The following is a 13755-nucleotide window of genomic DNA, read 5'->3' on the forward strand; positions in this document are numbered from 1 at the left end:
TAAAAGCTTAATGAACTTAGATGTTATGACGATCTCTGTGGCGCGGTCCGTGATGTCCATCGCGGATGTCTTGTCTTCTTGTTACCACAACGCAACCAATGAGCTGACCATGACATAGTAGTCGATGGATGGTTGACAGTTGACTTTGACCGTTGACTTTTTGACCAGTTTGATTTTTTGGTTAAACTTGGGTAGAATTAAGTATCTGACTAAGGTTTGGTCTCGGGTTGACATTAGGTAGCTTGTGTTAACTGTTTTGTTGTTGAGGTTGTTGGTAAGCTTCTACTGTTTAGCTTAGGTGTAACATCCAATGTAACAACGTTATTTTTCAAAACAATTTTTCATTTTTAAATCATACTTTCAATCACACGATAATCATAAAACATAATGTATTCATTGTGTCGTAACAAAAACATGTCCCAGAATCTCAAAACATAATCTCTATGAGTGTGTACGGATCATGCCGGCGCCTTCCCGCGATCCTCGCTAGTACCTGAAACACATAACATAACAACTGTAAGCATAAATGCTTAGTGAGTTCCCCAAGATACCACATACAACACATACGCCTTTCCAGGCCATAACCCTGTAGGATCTTCCGATCCATGTGTCTCAGGGGACTTTCGTCCCGAATCCCGGTAGACCTTCCGGTCCGTAATCTCTTGACCTTCCGGTCCATGTCATATTGACCTTCCGGTCCATATCATCTTGACCTTCCGGTCCATACCATACATAACATACACAGCACATACATATCACATAACCGCATATAGCACATACATCTCATAGCATACAAGACCTTCCGGTCACACATAGGTACCCTTCCAGGTACAGTATAGTGAGAAGACTCACCTCAATGAAGTCGGATAAACTCTCGTGCTCAACGTCCCGACCTAGCCTCCTCCTATTATTCAAATAACATTCCCGATCAATATTCTTTCATCATCTCATCTCTACAGATTGGGTAGAAGGCCATTCTACCCCTCTCTGAACTCTCTTGAATCAGTCTTGACGAGAACCCTAAAGTTAACGAAAGTCAACGGTCAAACTTTGACCCGACTCGTCGAGTGCACAAGGGCGACTCGGCGAGTCCAAGCGGGTCCTCTGAATCCTTTCAGCCTCTCTTGGCTCGTCGAGTCATCGTCCCACTCGACGAGTTACACCTGTCACGAATCGCGGGGCAACCCTTACCCGACTCGTCGAGTCTACTTATGGACTCGGCGAGTTGCTTCCATGTTCTTACTCAAATGACCTTCTAAGGTCAGATCTGCTTCCCTAACTATCAGATCTACCTTTCAAGTGTTCAAATGTCACGTAAAGGTGCAACCTTTACGTGCATGAAACCCACAACAAGTCACAAATGGAGAAATAACTCTAAAAATGGCAACCTAGTCCCCAATCTCTCATTTTCTTGCATAAAGCTGAGGGATAGTGACTCTATGGACCTCTAATGGTCCAGATCTGATGCTATTAACACAAAGGGGACCTCATACTCACTAGATCTTACATAAAATGGAGGTAAAAAACCTAAAATCATGAAATCTATCATATCAACATGAAATAGAAAGGATTATACCTCCAGAGATGAATTCTCAAGATGATTAGCCCAGATCCAAGCCCCCTTCACGCTCTAAATGGGTGTTTCCTTCTCCCTTCTAGCAAAACTACACCAAAAGTGATGTATTAGCCTCTTCTTACTCTCAACTCTCCCACTGCTCTCTCTAGGGTTTCTCTGGGATGAAGTGGCCACCAATGGAGGCTATAAAGGCCTTTAAATAGGGCACAGACCCCGAGAATTAGGGTTTCACTTTACAGCGCGGACTCGCCGAGTCCACGCATCGACTCGTCGAGTCCTTCATTAAATAGGACAAGAAATGCGCGCTCCTACTCGGCGAGTCTGAGCGCCTACTCGCCGAGTCCCTCCATAAAACTCAAAATAAATGAACTTTATAGCATACCTGGAAATCCGGATGTTACAATTCTCCCCCACTAGAATCAGACTTTGCCCTCGAAGTCTTGCTCGTCAAACAACTCTGGATGCTGCTCCCGCATTTCCAGCTCCGGCTCCCAAGTCAGCTCGGACCCTTTCCGATGTTGCCACTGGACCTGCACCAGGGACACTTCCTTGTTCCTCAGAACCTTGATCTTCCGATCCCGGATCGCGATTGGCCTCTCAGCATAATTCAGGCTCGCATTAACCTGAATATCCTCCAGTGGTACCGCTGTCGACTCGTCGGCTATACACTTCCTCCACTGAGACACGTGGAAGGTGTCATGAATCTGGCTCAGCTCCGCAGGTAGCTCCAACCGATATGCTACCCTGCCCACCCTCGCGGTCACCCTGAACGGACCGATGTATCGGGGCCCCAGCTTGCCCCTCTTCCTGAATCGGATCACTCCTTTCCAAGGAGACACTTTTAGGAGTACGAAGTCTCCCACCTGGAACTCAAGCTCGGATCGTCGCCTATCCGCATAACTCTTCTGACGACTCTGAGCCGTCAATAACCTCTGTCTAACCTGTTGTATCTGCTCTGTCGTCCGAAGCACTATCTCAGTGCTACCCATCACACGCTGCCCTACCTCTCCCCAGCAAATGGGAGTCCGACACCTCCTCCCATACAACAACTCGAAGGGAGGTATACCAATACTCGAATGGTGGCTGTTGTTATAAGAAAACTCAGCCAACGACAGATACGTGTCCCAACTTCCCCCGAAGTCCAACACACATGCTCGGAGCATGTCCTCGAGTGTCTGAATCGTCCGCTCACTCTGCCCATCCGTCTGTGGGTGGTATGCGGTACTAAAATGCAGCCTCGTACCTAACTCCTCGTGGAACTTCTTCCAGAATCTGGAAGTGAAACGTACATCTCGATCTGACACAATTGAGATCGGTACTCCATGACGTGATACCACCTCTCTCACGTACAACTCTGCCAATCTCTCTGCAGAAGATCTCTCACTGATAGCAAGGAAGTGAGCGCTCTTCGTCAGCTGGTCGACAATCACCCAAATCGCATCGACACCCCTTGAGGTCCTTGGCAATTTGGTGAAAAAATCCATGGAAATCTGTTCCCACTTCCGCTGGGGAACCTCAAGTGGCTGCAACTTGCCATGCGGACGCTGGTGCTCGGCCTTAACCCTGCGACAGGTCAAGCACCTCTCAACAATCCATGCAACATCCCTCTTCATACAGGGCCACCAATAGTCTTTCTTCAAATCCAAAAACATCTTAGTGGCTCCGGGATGGATCGAGAACCTCGATCTATGCGCCTCCTCCATCAGAATGGTATGTGTCCCGCCTGTATATGGCACCCAAATTCGACCTTGAAAGGTCATTAGACCTCGGCTATCGGTAACGAACTCAGATACCTGCCCAATCACCCGCTCTCTCTTGCGGTTTTCCGGTCTCACAGCCTCTGCCTGGGCCTCCCGAATGGTGTCCAACACCGGAGTCATCACTGTCAATCTCAAGCAAACATCTCGTATCGGGGCACTCTCCGCCCTACGGCTCAGGGTATCAGCTACAACATTAGCTTTGCCCGGGTGGTACAGGATCTCACAATCGTAATCCTTTACCACGTCCAACCATCTCCTCTGGCGCATATTCAGATTGGGCTGATCCATCAAATACTCTAAGCTCTTGTGGTCCGTGTATATAATACACCGAACCCCATATAAATAGTGACGACATAACTTGAGGGCGAACACCACTGCCCCCAACTCCAGATCGTTGGTGGGATACCTCGTCTCGTGTGGCTTCAGCTGCCTCGATGCATATGCTATTACATGCCCCCTCTGCATAAGTACTGCACCCAACCCTGATATCGATGCGTCACAATACACCACAAAATCCTCCATCCCTTCCGGGAGGGCTAACACAGGGGCTTCGCATAACTTCTGGCGAAGTGTCTCAAACGAGGTCTGCTGCTCCGGACCCCATGAAAAAGCAACACCCTTCCGGGTCAACCTGGTGAGAGGCACGGCGATCTTGGAGAAATCTCTGATAAATCTCCGATAGTAGCCGGCCAATCCTAGAAAACTCCTGATCTCGGTGGGTGATCTCGGCACCTCCCACCTCATAACCGCCTCAATCTTGGCCGGATCGACCAAAATCCCATTCTGGTTGACGAGATGCCCCAAGAACTGAACCTCCCGTAACCAGAACTCGCACTTGGAGAATTTGGCATAAAGCCTCTCCGTCCTCAATACCTCGAGGATCTCTCTCAGATGCTCCTCGTGCTGCTCTCTAGATCTCGAATACACTAAAATATCGTCAATGAACACGATCACCGATCGGTCCAACATCGGTCTGCACACCCTGTTCATTGATGGGTTTTGAGCATTCTAACACTCTTATGGTGTACATGCAACCCTAGAAACCTTGGATCTATTTTTGACTAAGATACATGCAAATAATTATTTTTCCAAGGTTCTTATCCTAACTAGCATGGCATGGGATACTTGAATCAAATAAAACTAGTAGAATTACTTACCTTGTAGTAGTAGTTGATTGCTTGGAGTTTGAGAGCCTAGCACCAATAATGTGGATGCCTCAAATGGAAGTCACAAATCACCACAAACTTGGAAACTTGAGAGAATAGTCACAAACTTCTTGAAATCGGCCCTCTTGGTTTACACACATCAACTAGTGTGATTTCAAGAACCAAACCCTCCTTTATATAGTGTGGTGAATTAGGGTTACATCCATGTAAACCCTAATACCCATGTCTTTTCATTTCCATGAGATCCATGGGTTAAAGCTCCATGGAGTATCCATGGACTTTCCATGCAAGCCTAGCCCATTCCAAATAAGCATTAGCCCACACTATATAAATACAAGAGCCCATATTTAATTAGTCATACTTTTGATCTCTAAATTAATTCTAGATTAATTATAGATCAATACTAATTAAATAATATGATTTTATATGAATATATTAGGACTTATAATATATTAATAAATCATAACTTATACTATTCTCAAACGATTATCCACAAATTGTTCGGGTGAAGTGCAACCCAAATGGACCATGCCGGGTCGGGTCAAGTACATACCAAATATAGTTATGGACTTAGACACTATATCCAACAGTCTCCCACTTGGATAAGTCTAATAACTATAGTTGCAAGTATGACTTCAGGAACCGTTCAGCAATCGTAGCTCTTTAAACTCTGTTGAACTATGAAGCGCCATTTTAGATAAGTGATCATATAATCCTCTGTTCTAGATATAAGCCGGACAAATACATGGAACATGGTCTTGCTTATTGTCCAGCATTTGTTTCCCGATTTCCGATTTGTTTGACATAGAACTTAACTGAACACATCAATTTAGTTCTGACCGGGCCCGGTACATAGGTCAAAACAAAATCATCGAGGGGCCCAGATATCGCTTCTAATCCTAGAAGGAACAGATAAACTTCGACTCATATGTTTGCTCTACTACTTGTTGAATTACACACAAAAGCACGGTTTATAACATCGAGTTACCAATGCATTTTCGTGCAATCAATGCATAACCAACTCATAGGCAACAAATCATATCTCTAGGTTTGAAGACTTATATGATATTACCGTCTCATGATCACTCGAGATAAATTCCATGAAGTGATACAAGTGAACGTTGGTTGAATCCAATACTCAGAACTTATGAGCACTCATGAGTGTTGTAGCCCCGCTTTGTCTAACATCTTAGACCTCTACAAGCCAACCCATGACAATCTTGATTCATATCTACTTCCAACATATGACCGACCGTGGAGAGTTTGAATAATATGATATAAACCATAACATAATTATTCTGGAAGTCAAAACATGCAAAAAGAAATAATAGTAAACGATTGACAAGAGATAGCAACACTTTACTCATAAATAACAACTTTTATTTATCATCAAATGTCAATTACATTTTACAAATTTCAAGATTATCTAACTACTAAAACTAATATCATCCTTTAGCCCTATGCTCCGAGCATGCTGGAGATGCTTAGCTCGAGTCAGTCCCTTCGTGAGGGGATCTGCTGGGTTCTCATCCGATGATACCCTCTTTGCCACGAGGATTCCTTCTTCTATTCGATGTCTGATGAAGTGATATTTTCTGTCAATGTGTCTTGATCTCCCATGATCTCTTGGTTCCTTGGCTAAGGCAACCGCACTATTGCTGTCAAAGAAAATCTCCATTGGCTCCTTTATAGCTGGTACAACTCCAAGGTCTCCGATGAAGTTCTTTAGCCATATAGCCTCCTTTGCTGCCTCGCTTGCTGCTATATACTCTGATTCACAAGTGGAATCAGCCACTGTCTCCTGCTTGGAACTTTTCCAAGTAATTGCCCCCCCCCCCCCCCCCCCGTTTAGAGTAAAGACCCAGCCCGACTGAGAGCAGAAATTATCCCTGTCAATCTGAAAGCTAGCATCACTGTACCCTACAACTCTCAAGTCCTCACTGCCACCGAGGGTAAGGACCCAGTCCTTAGTCCTCCGTAGGTACTTGAGGATATTCTTTACCGCAGTCCAGTGTGCCTTGCCAGGGTTCCCCTGATACCTGCTAACCATGCTCAAAGCAAAGGCTACATCAGGTCGAGTACACGTCATAGCATACATGATCGATCCTACAGCTGAAGCATAAGGTATTCGACTCATTTCTGCTATCTCAGCCTCAGTACTAGGGCTTTGTGTCTTACTCAATCTGGCGTTACTCTGGATGGGTAACTCTCCTTTCTTGGAGTTATGCATGTTGAACCTTTTCAAAACTTTGTCCACATAGGTGCTTTGACTAAGTCCAATTAGTCTTTTACTCTTGTTTCTCAAAATCCTTATCCCTAGGATATAGGCAGCTTCTCCAAGGTCCTTCATAGCGAAACACTTCCCAAGCCAGGACTTTACTTCCTGCAGGGTTGGGATGTCATTTCCTATGAGTAGTATGTCATCCACATACAGTACCAAAAAGCTGACTATACTCCCACTAGCCTTGATATAGACACAAGATTCATCTTCACTCCTTGAAAAGCCAAATTCTTTGACTTTCTCATCAAAGCAAAGATTCCATCTGCGGGGTGCCTGTTTTAATCCATAAATGGATTTCTCGAGCTTACACACTCTACTGGGGTACTTTGTACTGACAAAACCCTCTGGCTGAACCATGTAAACATCTTCAGCCAACTTTCCATTAAGGAAAGCAGTTTTGACATCCATTTGCCATATTTCATAATCATGAAATGCAGCAATAGATAACAGAACCCTAATAGACTTAATCTTGGCCACTGGTCAAAAGGTCTCATCATAATCAACTCCCGGAGTTTGAGAATAACCCTTTGCAACCAGTCGTGCCTTATAAGTGTGTACATTACCATCCATGTCGGTCTTCTTCTTGAAGATCCATTTGCACCCAACTATCTTACGATCAGGTACATTGTCAACCAAGTTCCAAACTTAATTGTAATACATGGACTGTATCTCGCTATCCATAGCCTCTTTCCATTTAGCAGCCTCAGGGCCTGCCATGGCTTCCGTGTAGCTGTTAGGCTCATCCAGATTTACCAGTGTGTTATCACTGATAAGTGTCTCACTTTCTGCACTAATATGAAAACCATAATAATGCTCAGGTGCATTCCTAACTCTGGTGGAATGCCTCAGAGGTATAGATTCTTCAGTCGGCTCAATAGGAGTTTCCTCCTCAGGTTGAGGGCTAGGGTTTGAGGTTCCTTCACCACTTGACTCTTGAATTTCCTCAAGGTCAATTTGCCTCCCACTGTCTCCTTGGCTCATGAATTCTCTCTCTCGAAAGAATCCTCTTCTTGCTACAAAGACCACATTATCACTGGGTCTGTAGAAGATGTAACCAAAGGATTTCTGTGAGTAGCCGATGAAAATACACCTTTCGCTTCGGGGTTCGAGCTTATCATGAGTCTCGCGTCTCACGAAAGCCTCGCAACCCCAAATCTTGATGTGGTCTAGATTGGGAACTTTTCCAGTCCACAACTCGTGAGGTGTTTTGGCAACCTTCTTTGTAGGGACTAGATTAAGGATATGGGCGGCACTCTCTAAGGCATACCCCCAAAATGAGATTGGTAGCGAAGCTCGACTCATCATGGAACGAACCATGTCCAACAAGGTCCGATTGCGCCTCTCAGCTACACCATTCAACTGTGGTGTCCTAGGAGGTGTCAATTATGAGACAATCCCACATTCCTTAAGATGGTCAAGGAACTCAGTACTATGATACTCACCACCACGATCGGATCGAAGCATCTTAATGTTCCTGCCCAACTGATTCTCCACTTCTTGCTTAAACTCTTTGAATTTCTCAAAGGTTTCTGACTTATGCTTGATTAGGTAGACATATCCATATCTACTAAAATCATCAGTAAAAGTCACATAGAACCGATTAGCATCTCTTGTGGCGGTTCTGAAGGGTCCACACACATCCGTGTGTATGAGGTCCAACAAACCTTCACCCCTAGCACAAGTGCCAGTAAAAGGTGACTTTGTCATTTTACCAAGCAAACAAGATTCACAACTATCATCTGACTTTAGGTCAAATGACTCCAAGACTCCATCCTTTTGGAGTTGGCCTATGCGTTTCATGCTTACATGTCCAAGACGACAATGCCATAAGGATGCTTTATCTAAGCTAGTGGAAGAGTTAATACACACTACATTATTTCCTAGATTATCTACAACATATACAGTTTCATACACGCCATCACACGGTAATGCTTTAAAATAAAGAACATTATTAAAGAAAGCATCAATACTACCATTATTATTATCAAAATAAAAGGTAAAACCTTGTTTATACAATGCATGAAAGGAAATAACATTTCTTGCCATTTCTGGCGAATAATAACATTTATTCAAATCTAATTTAAACCCACTATTTAGCACTAAGGAATAAACTCCTATCTTGGTGACAGGTGAAGCTTTCCTGTTTCCCATGATCAAGTTTATCTTTCCCTGCTCCACATTCTCACTTCTTTTTAGTCCCTGCAAATCACAACATATGTGAATACCACAACCTGTATCAAGGACCCAAGACTTAGAATGAGGTGAGTTATTAGACAATATAGTGTATATACCTGCATGGTTGGGTTTTACTTTCCCATCCTTCAAATCTTGCTGGTACTTTGGGCAGTTTCGCTTCCAGTGCGACTTTTCATGGCAATAGAAGCATTCAGCCTCATTAGGGTTAGCAGAAGGAGTGACAAAACCTTTCTTGGTTTTGCTTGAAGAGGAGCCTTCAAGGGTCTTACCCTTGGTACCCTTAGAAGGGTTCCTTCTCTTCTTCCCTTTGCCATGCCCGATTGCCAAGACATTGGCCGCAGTTGGAGTAGGAGTAGGAGTAGTAACAACTGACTTACCCTTTAGACCACTTTCGGCGGTCTTCAAGAGTCCTTGAAGTTTGCTGAGGGTGACTTCTTCCTAGTTCATGTGATATGTCATGCGGAATTGATCATCACACGATGGAAAGGAGTGCAAAATGATGTCTATTGCTAACTCCTCAGGGAAGTTCACATTCAGCTTCAGTAAACGGTCCACATACCTTTGCATTTTCTGCATGTGGCCCGTGATGGGTTTGTTGGGTTTTGAGCATTCTAACACTCCTATGGTGTACATGCAACCCTATAAACCTTGGATCTATGTTTTCTCTATTATACACGCAAGTATTAACTATTCCAAGGTTTCATCCTAACTAGCATATTATGAAGCACCTATACTACAAAGTTCTAGTTAGATGACATACCTTTTGATGTAGCTTGATGTCTTCAAGATTTAAGAGCTTAGCCCCAATAGTGTGGAAGCCTCAAATGGAATCACAAATCACCAAAACACCTTGGAAGAACTTGAGAGAATATGTATGCACACTAAAATCGGCCCACTCTTATTTTCACACACTTGTGCCAATTTTGTGAGCCAAGGACTCCTTTATATATTATGGAGGATTAGGGTTACATCCATGTAAACCCTAATACCCATGACCTTTCATTTACATAGGATCCATGGGTTAAAAGCTCCATGGACCATCCATGAAAGCTTAGCCCAACCTAAATGAACTTGGCCCATTCCATATATATAAGAGTCCATATTTAATTAGTTCTTTTTGATCACTTAATTTATTCTAAATTAATTCTTGATCAATACTAATTAAATAATATGATTCCATATTAATATATTAGAACTTATAATATATTAATATAAATCACAAATATACTATTCTCAAAATACTATCCATATAAATTGTGCCGGTAAAGTGCAACCCAAATGGACCATGCCGGGTCGGGTCAAGTACATACTAAATATAGTTATGGACTTAGACATTAATCCAACAGTCTCCCACTTGGATAAGTCTAAAACTATTATTGAGTATGACTTCAAAACCTAACTGGCAATCGTAGCTCTTAAAGCCGCTGTCGAACTCTGACCTTGTCAATGACTTGTCCATTAGATAAGGAATCATATATTCCTCCATTCTAGATATCATATGGACTGAGACATGGATTATAATCATTCTCTCTGTCCATTTGTTGTTTCCCGATTTTCGATTTATGATGACTGACTGATTGAACAAATCAAATCAGTCCTGGCTTGGCCAAGCACTCACATGTGTCATCGCTAAATCATCGAGGGGTCCACAGATATCGCTTTTATCCCGAAGATAAAAGGAATGGATAAACCTCAGATTGTCCTCGACAATTGCTTAATCATTTTAGTCATATCCAATTCTAGACCTTTTCCCTTCTTAATGCCTCTGGGCATTTGGAAAAATTTAGAAATGACAAATATTATAGCACATGCAATCGATCCTGTACCCAAAGCAAATGGTACACGATTCATGATGTCTCACATAAAGACATGATTCTAGACCAGTCTTTTGCTACAATATTTTTATTTGCCATGTTTTCAAAATTTGATTATGAAGAGGGATGCCGTAATCATAATCGAATTTTGAGAACGCAATATATAGAATTTCCTTAAGTTGAACCAATCCAACATGAAATTCATATATATATATATATTCTTGACTAAAGATGATTAAGGTCTCAATCTAAGCCTTTAGAACTGAAATGAAGTATATCCTCTCCCTTAATTATAGCAAAACAACTTTTTCAATCCCTGCAGCCTCACGAATTGAAACTTTTGTTTTCTATAGTTAACATTGCTAACTTGCAACACTAACAATAATTATCATGCTCCCACTAACATGATGATTATTAGCATAACACTTATGCTCCCACTAGCTTTGACATGTACTCAGAAATCAGCTGGACTTCTAGAAATCAATACTTTATTGACTTTCTTACCAAAGTTCAGATTTCTGATACGAGATGCTTTGATAAAACTTTATCAGAATCATACACCTTTCCTTAGATAGCATGCATGTGTGTCTAAACAATTTCAGAACTATGAAAAGGGATGTCGTAATCATAGTCTCAATTGTTTAGACCTTTTGCCATCTGCTTCAAATCTACTTGGTGGAAGTGTTTCCTCACCATCATTTTCATGAATCGGAGAGAAACCTTATGACCCTTAGATTTTATGGTATATGTGTTCTTATCCATGTGAATCGTCAAAACCATAGTCAGAAGACAAGGATAATGACAAATCCAAACTCATATGAACTGAACTTATGCAATCTTAACTTCTTGCTACCTGACAGTACAGGGCCTGCCATTGCTTCCAAGTTGTTATGCAACCAATTGAGAACTTTCAGAACTCTTATGCAAAGCCAACTTTAACTGGAATGGGCACAGAATATGTCAACACGATAGGTTATAAACCTCAAGTCGTGTGCTAGTGAAGAACCTCAGGTTTTATTCTTGATTAGTTCTTGAAATTATTTTTAGGATCTTTAAGACTCCCACTATCCTCTTGACATATAAGACTATCTTGCCAAATATTCAAGAGATAGTGCGGATTCTTTATCAAGACAAACACTTCACACAATTGGCCTTAGTTGGTCTTTGTTTTATCCAAAACATCACAACTTACCAATTTCAAATGTACAAGAGTAGGACACTTTTACTCTTACATTTGACAAGTGTTTTAAACCTTTCTTTAAGATATGTCACTCAAGTTACAATCTTGGAGTATGACTCTAAGAATTGTTTTGGAACGAAGTATGACTCATCTTCCTGATCTAACCATTTCAACAATTCATGACTCCTCTTCTTAGTCATAAGAATGTACTAAGATGACCTTTAGAGGACTAATTGTGATATGATTTCTAAATCATTAAGATGATCACAAACATGATACTAAAGTACTCTCCCATCTTATCAGATTTGAGAAACTTTTATCTTTCTGCCTAATTTGATTCTTCCCATTCGTTCTGCCATACATTGAGACTTTTCCAATGTTTCAGAATTATACTTAAACTTGTAAGTATAACCATATTTACTAAACTTTAGTAAATCAAATAGTCTTAACGACCTTTGTGGTGGACATGACCAGTGCACAAGAATGTGTACTCGATCCCTTTAGTCCTTCACTTGACTCACACATCCACGTGAACAAGTAATTAGTCTTGATTTTCCAATGCTTGAAAGTTCTCATTCATCATACTATTCAACTTGCATGATTCCAAGTTTCGGTCCAATTGAAACTTGGGCGATGAGGAACTTTCCTGATTTGGTAAATTTAGACACTACCACAAATGAAAGAATCAAATCCATTTTCCAATATTGCTGTCAGTGGAATCATATAAGCAACAATTTTCCACAAATGCCATTGTAAGGATACTTCAAATAAATAAAATTAAACAATTTTCTTTTATTTTAAAACTTTGCAGAAAAACTTATCCTTACAATCCACATGGAAAATTGTTGTTATCTATTCCTTAGCAATATATCATAACTTCTTAAGCAACTGCTCAAAATTCTGATGCGATCGAAATCCACCTTCGCGATCAGAATCAACATATACTTCCTTTAAGATTTCTCTCTATTCTTTGATTCTTAAAACATCAACATGTGACCCAGTCACATCATGTAATGAGGATCTCATAATAGAACTTAACAGAGTTAGATAATGGGCTCTACCTGATGTAGAGTCAAACTTATTGACTTTAACATCCTTAGGTAAATTTGGCAGCTTTGCAATTAACGCCCCTTCCTTTGGAAAAATAAACATATGGACCCTTTGGTAATGGGACTATCTCAGACTTAGCCTTTCTCTTTACCATTTGGTCAACCGAGTTGACTATGGCCAATCCCTTTCCATTGGGAAGAGAATGCTTTTTCTGGATTTCCAGTGTCACCATTGTCACTGTCCATCAAGTTTTTGGGAAGTTGATCTTCTAATCAACTTTGCTTTACTATCGTTCCAAATCATTGCTGATTCAGCAGCACCAAGCAAATAAATATGATCATTAAGGTTCATGTCATAGTCTGTTTCATAATAGTCCCAAAGGAACTCACTATGTGACTTAGAAAGTGATTGAACATCCAACTTTCTCAAGACTTTGACACCCAACTCTCCCGGCTTGTCAATATGTGACTTCATCTCTAAGATGTGATCACACATAGACCTTGCTTGCCATTAGGGCTTGAGTGACCTTGAACTTGTGGGTTAGGGAGAATAATTGGACGAGGTGGAGGAAGAGAAGTATGACTTCCATGAGCCAAACTCGGGAAGTCATATTCATTAGGAAAGCTTGGTTTGGGAAGATCATTGTTGTCTAAACCAGACATCAACAATGGGAGAAATTCACGTAAAGTTGATTTAAGTCCTTAATATAACACCCAATATGATATATTAAGG

This window comes from Lactuca virosa, chromosome 9 (assembly GCF_052849685.1).
Source record: "Lactuca virosa cultivar CGN04683 chromosome 9, Lactuca_virosa_CGN04683_v6, whole genome shotgun sequence".
Lineage (NCBI taxonomy): Eukaryota > Viridiplantae > Streptophyta > Magnoliopsida > Asterales > Asteraceae > Lactuca > Lactuca virosa.